At 40.1% G+C, this 17,269-nt stretch overlaps 1 protein-coding gene and 1 long non-coding RNA gene across 20 annotated transcripts in view; one reads left to right on the forward strand and one right to left on the reverse strand.

The window, feature by feature from the left end:
• ptprdb (protein tyrosine phosphatase receptor type Db) overlaps positions 1-1,342 on the reverse strand; it is a 185,919-nt gene extending 184,577 nt beyond the window's left edge. For 7 of the 19 annotated variants that reach the window (XM_074687542.1, XM_074687600.1, XM_074687591.1 and 4 more), the window contains exons 1-2: positions 1,201-1,341; positions 915-1,020 (exon numbers count right to left, since the gene is read on the reverse strand). The gene's annotated coding sequence lies outside the window, so the exon portion shown is untranslated. Of the gene's footprint in view, positions 1-914; positions 1,021-1,169 lie in introns of all 19 variants that reach the window. The other 12 variants (XM_074687509.1, XM_074687490.1, XM_074687481.1 and 9 more) reach the window with 4 other exon arrangements.
• LOC141803525 (uncharacterized) lies at positions 744-10,571 on the forward strand. The gene is made up of 3 exons (XR_012599572.1): positions 744-1,038; positions 5,680-5,857; positions 5,985-10,571. It is a non-coding gene; the product is annotated as an uncharacterized LOC141803525 (long non-coding RNA).
• Positions 10,572-17,269: the final 6,698 nt, after the last annotated feature.

Raw genomic sequence — 17,269 nt, forward strand, 5'->3', positions numbered from 1 at the left:
ACGGCTCCTCAATCTGCCCTTATGACACCCCTTATGAGCCTTTAAGCGGCCCTCGCTCGTGCCTGGCCTGACAGATCGAGTTGTCATTACATTAAGAAGGGACTCTCTATTAGTGCAAATGGTGGCACATAACCAGATAATCGGCTGTGGACAGCAAGTTTGGCTATGTGGGAGGTGAGATGCTAGCGGATGGTGTGTGGGAGAGTAATGTTTTATGTTGGAGGAAGTGTGAGATCTCCATTATAGACAGGCTTAATTGATAAACAGGACAATAAAAGAAGCAAATGGCTCCATAGATTTCTGCCTACAGCACAGCCAGCAGCACTGTAGGATGTCACTATGTATATAATGGGGAGTAATGGTTCTGACAATAATGGCATATTAAATGGAGGCGTTAGAACAATATCAGACAATGTCATCATTGTAGGAAATAAAAGACTAATAAAATCCTCTCATAAAGGAAAAGAAAGCAGCGCATCCCTGAGGGATCCCTTAAAATGTTTCTTTCTTCTCACACTCCTCACCTAATCACTCCCCCCCTTCTTCCCCTTCCTCACCCCGACCGGCTGTGTTTTACTCTCTTCTTCACCCCTGCGTGAGAAGAATACTGACTGGTAATAGTCGCAATTGGACACGTTTAATTCAATGCGTAATAAGCGAGAAGTTCGCTGCCACGGGGGTTGAAAAAGAAATTTGAAAGAGAGGAGCGAGCGAGCCGCGCTGCTAACATCACCGTGCACGCGCTCCTGTTTAGCTTCCAGCGCGAGGAAACAATCATGGAACGCTGCTTTCAATGTTTGAAGAGCTCAAAAGTACCCGGGTTATTTACACCAACCAAGTCAATGACCACTTTTGCTCTACAAGGAGAAAATGAGGTGAATCGAAAGCAACAATTTCGTTAAAAGTGTACTCACCAAAATATCCGGATTAGAGCTCGTTGTACGGAGAATCCCGAGGAGTTTCCTCTGTCTTTCTTCACCCCAAGTTGAAGCCAGACGCGCTCCCACAGTCCCGACACAACTGCAAAGAGAAGAAAAGGTAAGAAGACCACACTGAGAGAAAAGCACGGCAGCCGAGAGAAGACTCACTCATCCCGGGCGGCAATCGAGGTCAACCTCCCCCTCCCTCTTCTAACCCACCCACCACCCAAAAAGTACATCAATAATTACCCACGATTAGCCCGCTAATCCGGGTCTGTACCTCTCCAACGAGACGGGATGACCAGCGGAGAGGGAAAGAGACGGGGAGAGGGAAAGGACCGGGCAAGGCAGCAGGCTGTCAGATTTGACTTCAAACTGATGCTGACGATGCGCACCGAGATAAGCTCCGGAGGAGAGAGAGGGGGAGAGGGAGAGAAAGAGGGAGGGAGATCAGAGGTGCAGCAGACACATTGAGAGAATTGAATTAAACAAACTTCCACTTAAAAGTTTTTTCCAAGTAGGTCAAGATACACATCACAAATCACCCCTGAGCTTCAGAGAACAAGACACATGAACACATCACAAGTCTTTAAAAACATATCAGTTCTACAAAGGCACTGAAAAGCCTCACGTTTAGGATTTCGTTTAAAGTTATTTTAAGACGAGGGTTGACAATGAAAGATAGTGTGTTAATTTATAAAATCTTCAAACTACATAATTTGCATGAATAATAAAAAGAATTTTAATTTGAAATGAAAGAATGAAGAGAGTGAAAGACTTCAAACTGCAGCCTCTTCATTCTCTGCAAAGTACTCCTCAAAGATGCTTTCAAGAGCTGACCTGGGATTTTATTGGCTTGCATCCAGACGTACCTCAGGTGGTGGAGGAATCCCCAGAGACTCACAGTACTTGCAGTGTTTATCATTCACACATTAATTTGGTGAAAATCCCCAAATCCGAGTTCCTGTTCTATTTCTATAAATGTACTGCGGCAGATTTTGTTCTCATTTCACACAGAAGAATACAGGAATGCAAAGCTCCATTAGCGTAAAATGAATGTTTAGATGAATACCTTCAAACACTCAGTGCAGAGTTGCATTTTACCAAAGTGTTTAAAATCGGTGCTGAACTACTGTTTCACACACAGTCCATACAAATATCACTTGTGTATAATTTATGCTTTTATTAATTTCTTGAAACAGATGACAACAACATATGGATATCTATAGGGTCATGATTTGGGGTATTAAATTCAGTTCGTACTCTGGTCTTCCAAACTATGATTGGTCATTTCACAAAATAGGAAGCTTAAGATGTTTACAGGACAAGTGACTTCTATGACGTGGCGTGTCATCTATTTGTTGTATGTATGATGGGATACGATAAAATCAGAGACTGTAATATATGGATGTGGGTGATCTGTGACATCACCCACATGCTCCTGATACAGAGTAACCAAGCCTTTTGTCGGCAGAGGCCATATTGAAACTGCTGACTCAAGAGGTTAACTTTGAGCGTCCTCACTGACAGCAGCGGGTTGCTTAACCTGTCCGTCAGGTGTCCTGTGCCTCTGATTGGGCGACCTTGTGATCTTAATAACCTCTTAACTGCTGGTTAGAAAAGATAACTTCTGTTATGATGTGTAAGAAACTAGAGAAATCATCTTTTTTTATATATATATCAGGCTCTAAATATATTTTCAATGCTGTGGTTTGATGTGGTTTCTGGTCTTTCTGCAGTCAGCCTCAAGTGGACACTCAGTGAACTGCGATTTTTGGGACTTCCACAAAGGCTTCATGTTTTCAGACCAGAACTTGCCGCTAGGATACAGTACTAGAAATACAATACCATGCAATACATTTATATAATCGAACGCATAATATTGTACACTATGATAAAAAAAGATAAAAAATACAATATGCGACAATGTCAGAGGTTAGAATTAGGGATGCACGATATTATCGGCACAATATCAGTATCGGCTGATGAAAGCTTAAAAACGCGTTTATCGGTATCGGCAGATATGACAATTTCTGCCGCTAGGCACAGCCGATAAGGTGCTATTCAGTTAGGATTATTATTATTTTCCATCTGAAAAATAAGCTCCTTAAATAAAATGTAGAACTTCATTTATTTGCACTGCAAAGCTCTGTGTCTGTCACCAGGTTGTTACAGTAGCTCTAAAATAATCAAATGCAACTTGATTATGTTTAAAAATGCATTGTACATTTAAAGTTCATGTGATCTAAAGAAATTATTTTTCTGTATTTTAATACTGAATGTCTTGAGTTTGAAAAAATAATACATTTCTTATTTATGGTAAAATCAAATGTTTTTTGTCTTGTTTTATGTGTGTTTCTTAAACAAATAAGACTGTTACAATAAGAGTAACATATAAATTCCAGTATAGGATAGACTTAGCTTTCTTTACAGTGAAAAAAAACAAACAAACTTGTGATTATTGGTATCGGTATCGGTCAAAAGGGGTTTCGATATATCGGCATATCAGATATCGGCAAAAATCCAACATCGTGCGTCCCTAGTTAGAATAAAACTGCAAATGACACACTATGATACAGCAAGGTGATATGACACCTTTCAATGCAACAGGACAAGATAAGATAGACAGATACATGTGATAAAAGATTAGACACAATACTCTACAGCTCACTGTGTTCTAAGACTTGGTGTGATCCCACACAATATGACACATTAAGATAAGAAACTCGATATGCTATGATCTTAGACAATACAATACTATACAATACTATACAATATGATATTTTCCCTGTTGTGGGATTTGTTTTAGACTCAAATGCTAAACACGATAAGCTGCCGCTGCAATAGTATTACTAGTAATATTAGTAAAAAGTAATACAATCAAGAACTCATATGTTAGCAAAGAAGAAAAAGCCAAGGAATACCACAGGCGTTATATGTAACCCATTTTCCAAATACTTTAAATATGACATTACTTCAAGGAGACAAGAGAGTTGTTGATGGTCCAATTTCAGATTGAAGCAACCTCTGTTTGATGAATATCCTAATCTCCACAAACATACTTCAAATGTTGCAGAAAAAATGGCAGATCCATCTTCGCTGCTTTCCTCTTTCGGGGTCATGATGGGCTGGAGCATATCCCAGCTTTCATTAGGTGCAAGGCAGGGTACACAAATAAACATTCATGTACACCGACGGGCAATTCAGAGTGACCAATCAACCCAATTATTGTGTTTTTGGACCTGGGAAGCCTCAGCACGGATAAGGAGAACATGCAGACTACACACACAGAAAGACTGAAGAGTCGAACCAACATTGGCAGATGTCATTCTTAACTTCCAATACACTCTTTCATGTCAGGTTGCAATAAGACCATAAACAATAAAGGACATAAGAGAAAGTCCTCTGAAATCACACTCAGAAGTAAGTTATCAGAAAACTGTAGACTGAATCAAGAGCCAAGACATTTTCACATGCCAAATCCATACCTCACAATGTAGGATGATATAGAATAAGTGTCAATTTGCTTTGTCCTTAATGTGGAAAGATTTTCACAAGAATATGCAAAAATTGCTTTTAATGTAAGAAAAAAACATTAAACAACTGTTCGTTAAACACGATTAGTGTGAAATGAAAGGGCTTCTAATAGATGCATGAAGGTAGCACATCTTGTGGAAAGATGGAGTTCTTTACTTGGGAACTCTCTGGCCTCTGTCCTCTTCTCAAATACTACAGCATCGTTACAGAGATAAAACAACACTAACAAGAAATCCACAAAAAACTGTGTAGGCGTTATATTTCATTTCAAATTGATTCATTTTTGGTGTGTGTGGCTCAGTGCCAACTGATGTAGTATTTTATTAGACTTGAAATGTTCCTATTTCACTTTTCTATTCCACTTCCATATCACAAATCACACAGGCAGGAGGTTTGGGTCCCATTTCCTGAACATTCTTTCTTTTATTAAGTGCAGTCTTGACCACTCGGTGACTGCTGCCATCAAAATAGAGAAATTGGAAGACTTCTGGACACTCTGCTGCACTAGGACCCAAAAATGGGAAATAAAGGAAAAGAGGTAGGTCAAGAAAAGAAAAAAGAAGTGGGTGGGAAAAGGGGGCAAAGTCCTGGGTTAGATCCATGTCAGTCTTATGCTACAGTTCCCGTCCACAGGGAGAATGAGAGAGGAAGAAAAAAAGGAGAATTATTCCAAGTGCTGATCTTTTCTTTTCACATCTCATTCCTGAGTCACCGCTTCATCTGTCCACCTACCCCTCACTCTCCCATTTCCTCTCCCTCCCTCTGTCTCTCATCCATCCCTCCTTCTCTCTTTCTCTCTATCTTACTCTCTTTCGAGGAGCATCTCTTGTTTGTTCATGCACCCGAATGTCTGCAACATCCTGCTCTCTATTTAAAGAGCATGTGGGATGAAATGTGTGTGTATGTTTCCTTGTGTGTGTGTGTGTGTGTGTGTGTGTGTCAGCTTTGTACTTGTGTAACTCAGTGTATCTGTATGTATATGTATCCAGATTCATTGTAGTGTTTTTTGTAATGTGTGCATGATGCATAAATGTTAGAATATCGATCCATGCTTGTTGTGCATTGTGTACAACTCTGATTGATTTCTGTGTGTTGAAATGTTCACCAGATGGAAGTGTTTGCTCAAAGTGACAAGATACTTCCCTATACAATGAATCAATGAGTCAACTGGTCACCTAGATAATTGGTTGATCAATCAGATCGTTTTCATTTCTCCTTGCAGAGGGCACGCAGAGGAAGTCACTCAAAAGGTCGAGAAGTGCACGTTATAAAACCTGAGCTTTGTGGATTTAAAGTTTCTCACTTTTCTTGTGAAATCTACGCTGGATTCAGAGTGGTTTATTCAAGACTCTCTGGGACTCAACACTTCAGTAGATTTAGGCCTAAACCTGGATTTTGAGGTGATGAATTGTATTACTATGCACCTGCTGTTATATCTGTATCTATCTGTCCATTTGTATTCCCTTTCACGATCCAGCCAAAATAATAAGAGGATCTTTTTTTGCCTACTTTTTTTTTCTTATGCAGGATTGGACTACTCATGTTCTTTGCTGAGTATAAAACAGTTGTGGACCCAGGAGGAAAGACAAGAAGAGTGGAGTCTTCACCTCAGTTGCATGAACTTTGAGGTCAATTGATGCTTATTTGATGCAACTCCGCACAAACAGAAGATCTTGTTAGCAATGATAGGGTCCCCGGGTTGGCAAGGTCTCAATAATCGACCCTTAAGCCGTGAGTAAGACCCATTGGGTTGCTACTGAAGCTATATAGAAGCAAACTTCTCATCCTTTCCTTTTAATTATCCATCCCCCAGGGCTGTCTTCATTAAGGCAAGCCAGACATATTTGGCATTATATTTTTAATGCTACAACAACCGGCTCAGCGAAAAAAACCCGCCACAGATTATTCACAGCATGTGTCTTGGCTCGACTCCATAAACTGTGACACATTATTAAATTTTATCCCCTTCCACATTCCCCCCACCTACCCTCCCTTATCCCTTCATCCTTTCTTACCCCTATTCAGATGCTTTTCTTGTCCTCTCTGGAGTGAAAAAGGGGAAAAAAATAAAGCCCCATCATACATGTTCAATTGATTCGCTTACAAGGTTTGTATTGCCGTGTGTGTGCGTACTATTGCAAGTGGGGCTGACGGTGCATTGTATGTGTGCCAGTTGTTTGTGTGTGCCTCGCTGTGTGCAGCAGGAAATTCAAAAACTAGGCCATATCGACCACCCAGGGGTTTGCAAAGCTCAGGGGGTACCAAAGCAACATGCTTTAAATAAGGAAAAAAAAAAGAGTTTCTAACGCCATAAAGGGGGAAAGAGACAACGCATATGCACATTCTCACACGCACAAGCAGACATACACGCACAGTCAGCTGCCCCTCCCATCTGATAAAGCCCTGGCTCACATTGTGTTCAAAGAGAAACATCAAACACTTAATCACACACATATCTAAATAAATCTTCTCCTTGCTTGATAAACATCCATGTTTCATTTATACAATCCTGCCTCAGCCTGTGCTGGTGGCCGCCCATTTTGCCATAGATTAGGGCTTCCCCTGCTGACAGCTGCAGAGCGATGAGCTGCAGACCTTGTCACTATCGATCCGGTTCAGAGTATAATGGATATGAATGGGTTCAGCTCTGATTGGTTTTGAATTTTATCTCACAGGCAGCGGTTTTAACTCACCCTTTGACCACACCATCAGAGGTTGGATGAGTTCAAATGAACAGTTTCAGCTGTGTGTTTAGGGGATAATTGCTTGCCAAGACGTACTAATTCATTTCCCAGCTTCAGCCTCTTTTCCAAACTCTTATCTCTGAAGCTTCAATGTTTGAAAAAAGCAAAAATCAACTCCAACAAGACTCATAAGACTAAACCCCCACCAAATGGTTCAGTGATACGTTTCCCATGGGTGAGACGGTGAAGTGCATCTGGGAGAGGGTTGTAAGTGTTTGTCTTTCAAGATGACTTGGAATATCAATAAAACCATTAATATTAGCCTATATCCTCCTCTGCCACTACAGGTCATCACCTCCCAATGTGTCTCCATTTAGATATTGATTATATCATTTCACTGTTGACCTTTGGACCTTTGGCTGGAACACAGCAGAAAATTGAATCTTAATGTAACCCTGAATGATAAGGTCAAGTCACCCTGTTGGATATCAGAGGTTAGAGAAAATATTTATGACATTCACTTTTCATTCATGAAAGGTGACAGTCTCTAAGTATACTGGGACATTGTATCCTGGTGGTTGTGACTACCAAACCATTTTACGTGAGAAAATAAAAATACAGGTTTTTAAAGGTGTAAAGCCCATCTTTTGGAACATCTTTATAATAAAACTGGAATTTTTGTTCAATAAAGAAACACATCACCACAACATTCTTTGTTTCAAGGAAAGTCCTCTACCGTAAGAACCACCTCAATTGAATTGTAAACAACCAACTACAAACATGAGAATCCTTTGCTTCTCATCTGCACTCTACCAATTCTCAGTTAAAGCCTGCCTGCCCTCCTTGTCTTCCATGACTTCCATAATCATACATTCCTGTCTCACCTTTGGTGTTGTTCCCTTCACCTTAAAACAAGCAACCGTAACTCCTATACTTACATAACCTGGTGCAGACTAATGACTTCAATAATCTATAAATCTACAAACAATTTCTGACTGGTTGCTTTCCTTTTTGACATTATTTCTCTCAGCATACTTCTTAAAAGATTAACCCCAAGTAGAGTTACAGATGCACCCGTAAACTGTTTTTAATCTTATCTCTATGGCCACACTCAGTTCATTCATCTCTTAACTTTAAGTCCCAGCCATTGCACTACAGGAGTTCCCCATGGTTCTGTCCTGAGGCCTCTTCTATTTCTGTTTAAACTTTGTCATGGCCATATTTTCTAAAAATATAAAACAGGTTTCACTTGCTTGGCAGATGACACCCAGCTTTACCTGTCAACCAATTCTATATCCTCACTGCCCTTTCTAATTGTCTTCGTAAAATCAAATTCTGGCTCACCTGAAGTTTTCTGATACCAATTGGTGATAGAACTGAGGTTCTTCTCATCGGCATCAAATTCACGATATCAGATCTTTATAATTTGTCACTTAACTTTGACAACTCTACTCTCTAGCCCCCCCGGTTAAGGATCTAGGTGCCATCATCGACAGCACACTGCTATTCCAAGCTCACATCAAAAATGTCACTTGGTCAGCATATTTCCATCTACATAGCGTAAATCCTCACACCTAACAGTTCTGCCATTCTCGTTCACACCCTGGTTGCATCCCACATTGATTACTCTGATTTTCTTCTTTTTGGTCTCCCTCTCAAATCCATCCATAAACTTCAAGTGATCCATAACTCTTCTGCTCACAGCATCATCAGAAGCCTTGCCATTAATCACATCCCTCCTTTCCTTCACTTGCTACCAATCACATATTGCATTGATTCCAAGATTCTGATCTTCACCTTTAAGGCCGTCTATAACCTTGCGCCTCCATATCTCTCTAAATTCTGCATGTCAACACACCCACCTGCACTTTCGGGTCCTCCTCTATTTATCTCTCCACACCATCCAATTCCTGACCAGCATGGGGTCTAGGGCCTTCAGCCACTCTGACCCCCTGTCTCTGGAACTCAGTCCCACCAGACATCAGAAACCCTGGATCTCTCTCCAGTCTCAACACGCATCTTTTTCAACTGGCATGTTAACTCTGATCACACCTTTTCATTGCACTGCTTCGTATTCCGTTGGTTTCTGTCAGCAGATTCATGCCAACTGGTGCTGACATAGCTGAACTCATACAAATAGACAAATTGCTTCTTTTCACATCAGGTCACATCATGTTGCAAATGTGTGCTCCTTGCCACTAGTGCACATCTACAGATGTCTGCGTTTTATGACACGGCAAAATCATCATTCATTATTTTCTGACAACACCTTTAGATGATGGTATTGACAACAAGGTTAAGCAATTGTTGATTCTGATATGACATTAATGCAGTGTGTATCACTTGCCTGACTGCTCATCAAAGCCAAAAGTTAACTAAAAGGCTTTATGCAAGACAGTTTCAAAGGTAACAGTAGGAAAAGCACAGTCATTAATTATGACTGAATCATGCATGAGTTGTATCAAGCTGTTTTAGTTTCATGGTCCTCTCTTTATGTCTGCCAGCTCATTGTCATTGATTATCAGGACACTGAGTGTGTCACTTTTACTCTGAACTCTTCCAGATGTGCCTCTTGCTATCAGTCATATAGGTGGATTGTCTCTCTGAAGGTAAATCTGGTTGTCACTTGTGTGCCTGGTGCTTGTTTATCTCTGAGAATCCACTGTTCACAAACATAGCAGCCTGCCAGTTCCGACAGCTTGGAATTTAAGTAAAGCGTTCTTTGATTTAACGATGAAGTGAATGTCTTTGAGCAGCAGTAGTTACAGACCCCTGCTGATTTATTAAGTATTTTGTGCAAAGAGCCCGTGAAATATTACTGACTCCCACAGTCTAAGGGAAGTTACAATGGGGGAGAAAAATCCATCATATCATTTTTGTCTCTTACAAAGCCTACTCTTCTCCAAACACTACATTAGATTCAAATTCTCTTTTAAAATGGAAGAATAACTCCTACATATCACTTAACTTGATATGTGGGTTAAAACTTGTTGATTAAATATGCCCTCCATTTAAGAGATAAATTACAGCCGTCTGCTAGACGTATACCTGTTAGTATTGGGCGATGATAATTTTCTTTGCAATTATTGGGGAATGGGTTAAATTTGCTGCCAGACTTATTTCCTATGCCGGTATTTCTTCATTTTCAACCCAGCATGATGGAGAGGTTTGCTAATAACTCTCCAGGTAAACACTCCCACAGATTACATGTTTGTTGAGTTTGCAGCTCCAGACACAACAGTGTGACCTTGATTTACCTTAAATTGTAAAGAGAATTATTGTTTGCTTTTATTCTTCATCAAAAAAGATCAATTAAATAAAATACCCACCTCTTACAAAACTGACAGCCTTTGTGTTCCCTATTTTGCCTGTCTGAAATTTCAATCATCCACATGATTAGACAGGTGAGCCATTTGAGGCTGTAATAAACACCCGCTTATATTTCTTTGCTTTTGATTGCGTTTCACCTGTTTAAATGTGTTTCTTTTTTAACATTGCACTTCTCTATCTATTGTGTCCTCTGTACTGTGTATTGCCTGTTACCATGCTGATTTGTGCATAGTCTATGTCTGTTCTTGTGTAATTAAAGGAGCTGTGAGGAGTTTGATAGTAATCTTTCAAAAGTCTCCCTTCTAGATATATGCCTGATCACACTTAAACATGAGATTATCAGTTCTTATATTGCTAGTTACAGGTTATTTTAAACTGCTACTTCTTAGTTTCCAGTTCAGGTCGTCTAGGACTGGATTGATCTACAGCATGTCTAGGTCTCTGTGACAACACCACGCCAGATGATAAAGTTTAGTAGTGAGAAGAGATAAAACACCAATATCTGTGTTTTTCTCTGCTAAAAATGATTTCTGGGATTCATTTTGTTGTGATGGTGGACATAGGAGCCCTACTGTCAGACAGAAAAAGGACAGAAGAGCAAAAGGCTGGCTAGCCTTTAGCTAGGGCTATATTACTTTAACACTGGGGCTAAACTGTTAGTGAGAATGTCCATTCCAACCTACATGCAGCAGTTATTCTGCAGTGGTCTGTTCAAACTTGAGAGTCTATCAATAAAATGAAGAGTGAGTTTACGTTAGCTCTACTTGGTAGGTGACTGACAGGACATAGCTAACCAGGATTTACTGACGTTACACATTACGGACCTGTCTTAGAGCACTGGTCTATCAGCTGAGCTAAATATGAACGGCTATTAAACTACTTACAAAGAGACAGAGCTTACTTGTTGTCAAGTTAGCTAAAAAACACTTCGGAGCACCAGGCTAACATACAACCAGCTGTTACAATATTTCCCTGATGTCACATATGAAACCCTAGTGCTACGCAACAGTGCTGATAATTACCTTACCCCTGCACGTCGTATCCAGCAAAAAGTTGTCTTGAACAAATAAAATGAGTTCCATCAAATTCCAAAACAAACACACGCCTCACTAGAAGTAATTTACAACAGTGTGTAGAAACTCCAGGCCACAAGGTGGCGAGGGAGTGCAATTAAAACAAATCCTCCTTATAGCATCTTTAAACATTATTTAAATATACTATTTCAATCTTTTTTCATGGCAAAAGTAAAAAAAAAAGACTCAAGTAAAATTTCTTTATTCTAGGAAGAGAAATGAGGACTCTGTTAGAACATGTATGCTTTGGTCATATATCACTTAACGAGTCTTATTCTAATTGGTGATTCAGGATTCGAAGCCTAGAAGTAATATTGGCAGCCTCTTGTTTTTTTGTTTTCTTCCCACTACAGACCACTGAGCCATTACCATAGTCAAATCTCCACACCTGCCATGTTGTCAAAACAGAGTGTATATTTGCAACATATTGGGATAGGTGTGCAGATGAGGCTCTCCAGCCCCTGCCAAATTATAGAAACGTAACATAAAACCGTCTGCTACTGTATAAACAGCAAGTGGCTCAAACCCAGGAAGATTTCTCAGAGAAAATGAATCATTCCCTCTCTGCAGAGGCAAACTAGCATGAAAGAAAAATAGGAAGGAGAAGAAGGAAAGTACAGCAGAGGGAGTGGATGAGCACATTGGAGCCTGTCCCTGTGGTTTAAGATGTTATGCATGAATTCTCTAAGGGGCCTTGGGGTCCCAGTTTCCCATGTTAAGTGATATCCCCATTAAAGAGATAAGTTGGCTTGAGAAGGAAGAGAGGACCAGAGAGCAGAGAAGTTACTGCAAGGGATGGACAGAGAGAGAAGTAGAGGAGAAAAAGAAAGACGACAGAATGCTATGAAGAAAGAGGATCCTAGAGAGGGGAAATTCGCCGGTTAAATGCTACAAAATTACCCTTACCGCTTTAAGGTTTGTTTTATATCAAGGTTGGTGTGAAAGTGCCTCAGTAAATATCCTATAATGTGTGTGAACTTCTACTGAGGAGAGAGAAAGCTGGAGAGAAGAGACCAAAGTGAGAGAAAGAGTGTGTGCTTATTGGCTGACAGAGCTGCTCTCACCTAGTTTGGGGATGAGTCACAGTTCGCAGAGCCGTTAATTACGCCGACTGCTGAATCAAAACTTGGAGAAAGAGAGCAGCTGTCTGCGCATTTACATATCACACAGCCTACATGGAAGGGAGAGGGAAGGAGGCAAGGAAGATGGAGAGAGAAGAGAGTTACAGAGAGAGAAGGAAAGAGAAGGGGAAATTATGCGAAGGAAAGACACCCGAAGGGGGACGAAAAAAGATCCAAAGAGAAACCGTGGAGAAGGTAAAGAATTAGGGCAAGGGTAAAGGTGTTGAAAGTAGTGTGAGTGACAGAGGCGCAGTGATTAATGAAAAAAAGCAGTGAAAGTATCTTGAGTACCAGTCATTGGATTCTGCCTATATTTTCATGCTTGAATCTCTTGGTGTTGCATGCTGAAGTCACAGAAGACAAGTTTTTACACTTTTCAAAATACAGGGAAGTGTTTCCCAGAATAACAAGTTGGAAAAAAAGAAGCTCTGGGCATGTGAGTCACATATAAATCCAAGATTCCTCCCAAAATCTCCATCATGCCATTAACAATAACACAAAAGGTCTTCTTTATGTCTCCATTTTTTCCTAACATTCCTAAAAGTCTCTGCCTTAAGGGCAGGCACCGGTCAGAATAAGACTTGCTTTGATTTCAAAGTCACAAACAAGGCGAGCAATTAGCATACAGCTGCCAACAGGCTAGCCTGCAGCTGCACTTAAAGCCCTCACTTTCCTTCCAAAAATAAAGCAACAAAACAAAACAAGGAGCACAACACCACACCGAGGGGCTGCTTTGGATGAGTTTACCATTCGAATACCAAACGCATAGCCTGCATTGATCCAATAAAAGTGTCTGTGTAAGTGGCCTCGGTTAGTACACCCACATGAAAAAGAAACAGTGAGATTCGGATAACAACAACTTGGGTGTAAAGAATGATCACAAAAACTTGAAGACATTTTATTTCTTACTTGTCCTTGACATGAGTATGTTATTATTATATTTCTGTGTAAGTGCTGTTCTGGCCTGTTTTTGTGCCTCTGAGAGAGCAAAAACAGAGCCACTTTTGACAATTTGGGATTACTTGAAGCAACACTATTAAAATATTCCTCTGTAATTATTTCACATCAGATGCAAGACCACAAGAAATGATATCAGGATCTTATTTAGAAATGACAAAACTGGTTCACTTACCCTGTAGCTGAAGGTTAGTGAAACATTCAGAACAATGTACCCATGATGCATCAGGTGAATGAGCTCATTAGCTCTTCATTAAAATGACTGACATCTTTATGGGTAAAACACATCAAGCATAGAGCTGCAGAGACTTTGAGTTAAAATGCAGAAAAGCTAATTGAGTAACTGAGTGAGCGACAGTGATTGTTATTTTCAGTTAGAACAAATTTAATTGAGGTGACTCCTGATTCATATTTTACACGCTGTCCCTTGTAACACTTTTCAAATCAAGTTTATGATGAGCTCTCATCAAACAGACCAGGTCACCTCTTTTTGGCCGGGGTGTTTATTGGTCGTGAGGAGAAGGCAGATGAGACGCTGGTGTCAATCACAAAGACTTCGTTCATGACAAGCAGGTGGCTGTGGTGATGGTGGTGATGGTGGTGGTGGGGTCTGTGTGTGTGTGTGTGTCAGTGTGTGTGTGTGTGTGTAGGGCCTCTAGTGAACAGTCTCGCTCATTCTTAATCATCACAGAAACTGCACTCAGCCGAGACAGAGAGAAAGAGACATGTGGCTTTAAACGCATGTATTTCATCTTGTAGCCACAAATTAGCATCAAATATTTTCAACACTAAGAAGAAAGAAGATGTGTTATGTTTTTTTTAAGAAAAAAAGGAAAAAAATACAGGAAAAAAGGCAAAGTGATTTGTATTATACTATGAAGCATCTATGACAAGCATCTATGACACTGGTGACACCAAAATGTTCACATGTTAAAGTACAAACAAAGCAATGCAATTAAAGCAAGTGGTCCTCAGTGTTTCAGATCTTCCAGTTTGTCACTGCTACATGTCTTGTATGTGTTAAGATACAAATGGACATCAGTGTTGACAGCATTTTTGAATGTGTGGTCTGCTATTTGCATATTCAAATGATCAGTTGTCAAGTCATTACTCAAACTGTTAACAAAACAGAAACAGGATTTTTGTAGTCCCAAATTTCACAGATGCTCCCGCACTGTCCTTGATGGAGAAAAAGGCAAAGATTTTTGCAAAACTGCAGAGTTCACTTTCACTCAGAATGTTAGAGGAACACACAGACAGTGTTTCATTCTGCCTAGACAAAAAATAAGCATGTTTTGTATGTTTATGTTACACAGTTAGTAGTAAAATATTAACATTTAAATAATCTTTAACATCATCACATGCTTTGTCAAACTTCATGTTATTAGGAATTCAACCAAAAAGGGACCATCACCCACACTGTGTCACCCTCCCACACAACAGAACAGGCCTTAGAAAAAGAACTAGTACACAAAATCTGAGGCTGAATCACACTTTTCTTTCAAGTTGTTGGTGGACTTCAAAATGTTGTGTTTGAGGAATTAGTCTACCCGCTTCTGAACATTTGTTGACTGTAGCCACAGGGTGATGTATGAGACTCATAAAAACCTGGTACAAAAAGTCATGTAAGTGCATACAAGCACGACTAACAGTAACAACAGTTGGTTAACAGGAAAGATGGCATGGGTTATTGTGTAAGATTTATATGTCTGAGCAGGTGCAGTTTGTTCCTTACCACTTTCCTTATGCTAAACTAAGCCAGGCTAGTCACTCAGCTGCTAAATTACAACTTGTCTTGATACGAAGCTCGGTTTATCACCACCACTTAGGCATCTAATGCAATGCTAGCCTGGTTGTCCAACATACAAACGCTAACAGCTTTCTCTTGTCCTTGATAGGCAGGCAGAAATAAATATTTTTTCCTTTTTTTCTTTTGGTGTGTTTATGCTGACACTTGAGTGCACTGTCTAAGTATTCCAGCTCTATAAATGAAGAGAAGAGGTGGGATAAATCCAGTGACCAAAACACTGTAGATAGAAATGCAAAACATTTCTGAACTCTTTTCTTTGGGCAAATGTTCACGCAAAGTAACTGAAATAATGTAAGGCAGATAAGCAACAGATGCAGTTATAAGGATGACTAATTTAATCCTGAACGCTTTTTGTTTTGCAGTGTTCATCCCAGTGCTCGCCTTGCTCCCATCTCCTGGTACTGGTCGCAGGAGTGCACGGAGCGTCTCCGCGCACAAAAAGATCTGCACCAGAAACCCGGGGAAAACCATGGCAAAAGACAGATAGTGAACAGCTTGAAGTGGTACCAAGAGAAGGATTATACAACACACCAGCACTGTCAGCCAAGACAGTACAGCCCCAGCTAGTCTGCATCTCGAGAGCTTGTACTTTAGGAATGTCACAGGATGTACGACTGCCAAATAGCGCTCCAGACAGACACAGCTCATGAACAGTGAGCGCCCTGAAAATATGAATCCCCAACAGAATTTGATAATATACCAGAGGTATATAGAAACACTGGATCTTGGGGTGTTCATTACATATAACGTTATGACATTTGCCATGCAGATAGCAAGCTCACAGATGGACTGGTTAAGAGAAAAGATTTCTGCAGCTATTCCTCCAGAACCTGCTAATATAATCCACATGACACACATATTGGCAGGGAGGCCGAGAATGATATTGATTATGAGAGGAGCCTGGACATCTTCACAGGGGATCGGAAAGGCAACAATGGCCAGGAGACTGTGATTTCCATCCATCTTGCCATCTAACTGCCCTATAAAAAGATGAAGCACACTTAGGGAATATATTCTACCTCCAGGCAGGGGAGGAAGCAGACTTGTTAAAGTTCAAGTTTGTAAAGCAAAACTCATCTTATTCTTAAACATTTTCCTTTCATTACACTCACACTCAGGGTTCTGATACATAGTCACTGTGACTGGCAAGTAAAAAGCTGCAATTAGCTATGCTACTGTGAAACAGGAGGGGATAAAAATCCAAACAAGTTGAAATTTTGTTGAAGGCTAAAAAACAAGAACTTACCAGGAGAATATCTGGATTCTTGTTACTCAGTCGTAGAAATAAAACAGACAAACAAAAAAACTAAACTGAACAAACAAACTGGAGAATATTTGCCAGGTCTTCGCTCTGAACTCGGTTCTTAGCTTTGCAGTTTACACCTTGGTACCAAAACAATCAGATGTTTTCTGGCTTTCCCTCTGTTCACAGCTGTATAAAACTGCTGATGGAAACATTTTGGCAAATGATATGCAAACGCAAAAAGTCCATAAAACAAATTCAAGTATTGGTTGCCACATGGATTGTTTTTTTGCATAATGTTTTGTCATCTGTAAGGGTCCCAACACCTGTTATGACCTCTTCATAAAAGGCAGTTTACCCATTTTTCTGAGAAACAGTAAAGCCTGTACATACCCAGACAAAGCTGTGAGGGAGCGGCACGCATTCATGAGGTTGACACGATCTTTAAGTGTGAAGCAATGTTTAAAAACAATGACTGTAATCAAAGGTAAATACATGATGACAAAAGTTATTGTTATGATTATTAATGTCCAAAAAGCCTTGAGTTTAATTCTGCTCATGCCCGCTCTCTGTTTTCCCCCCTCTCCTGGACCA

Source organism: Halichoeres trimaculatus, unplaced genomic scaffold, assembly GCF_033239565.1.
Source record: "Halichoeres trimaculatus isolate MK-OKI-2021-1 unplaced genomic scaffold, fHalTri1.1 fHalTri1_scaffold_2, whole genome shotgun sequence".
NCBI lineage: Eukaryota > Metazoa > Chordata > Actinopteri > Labriformes > Labridae > Halichoeres > Halichoeres trimaculatus.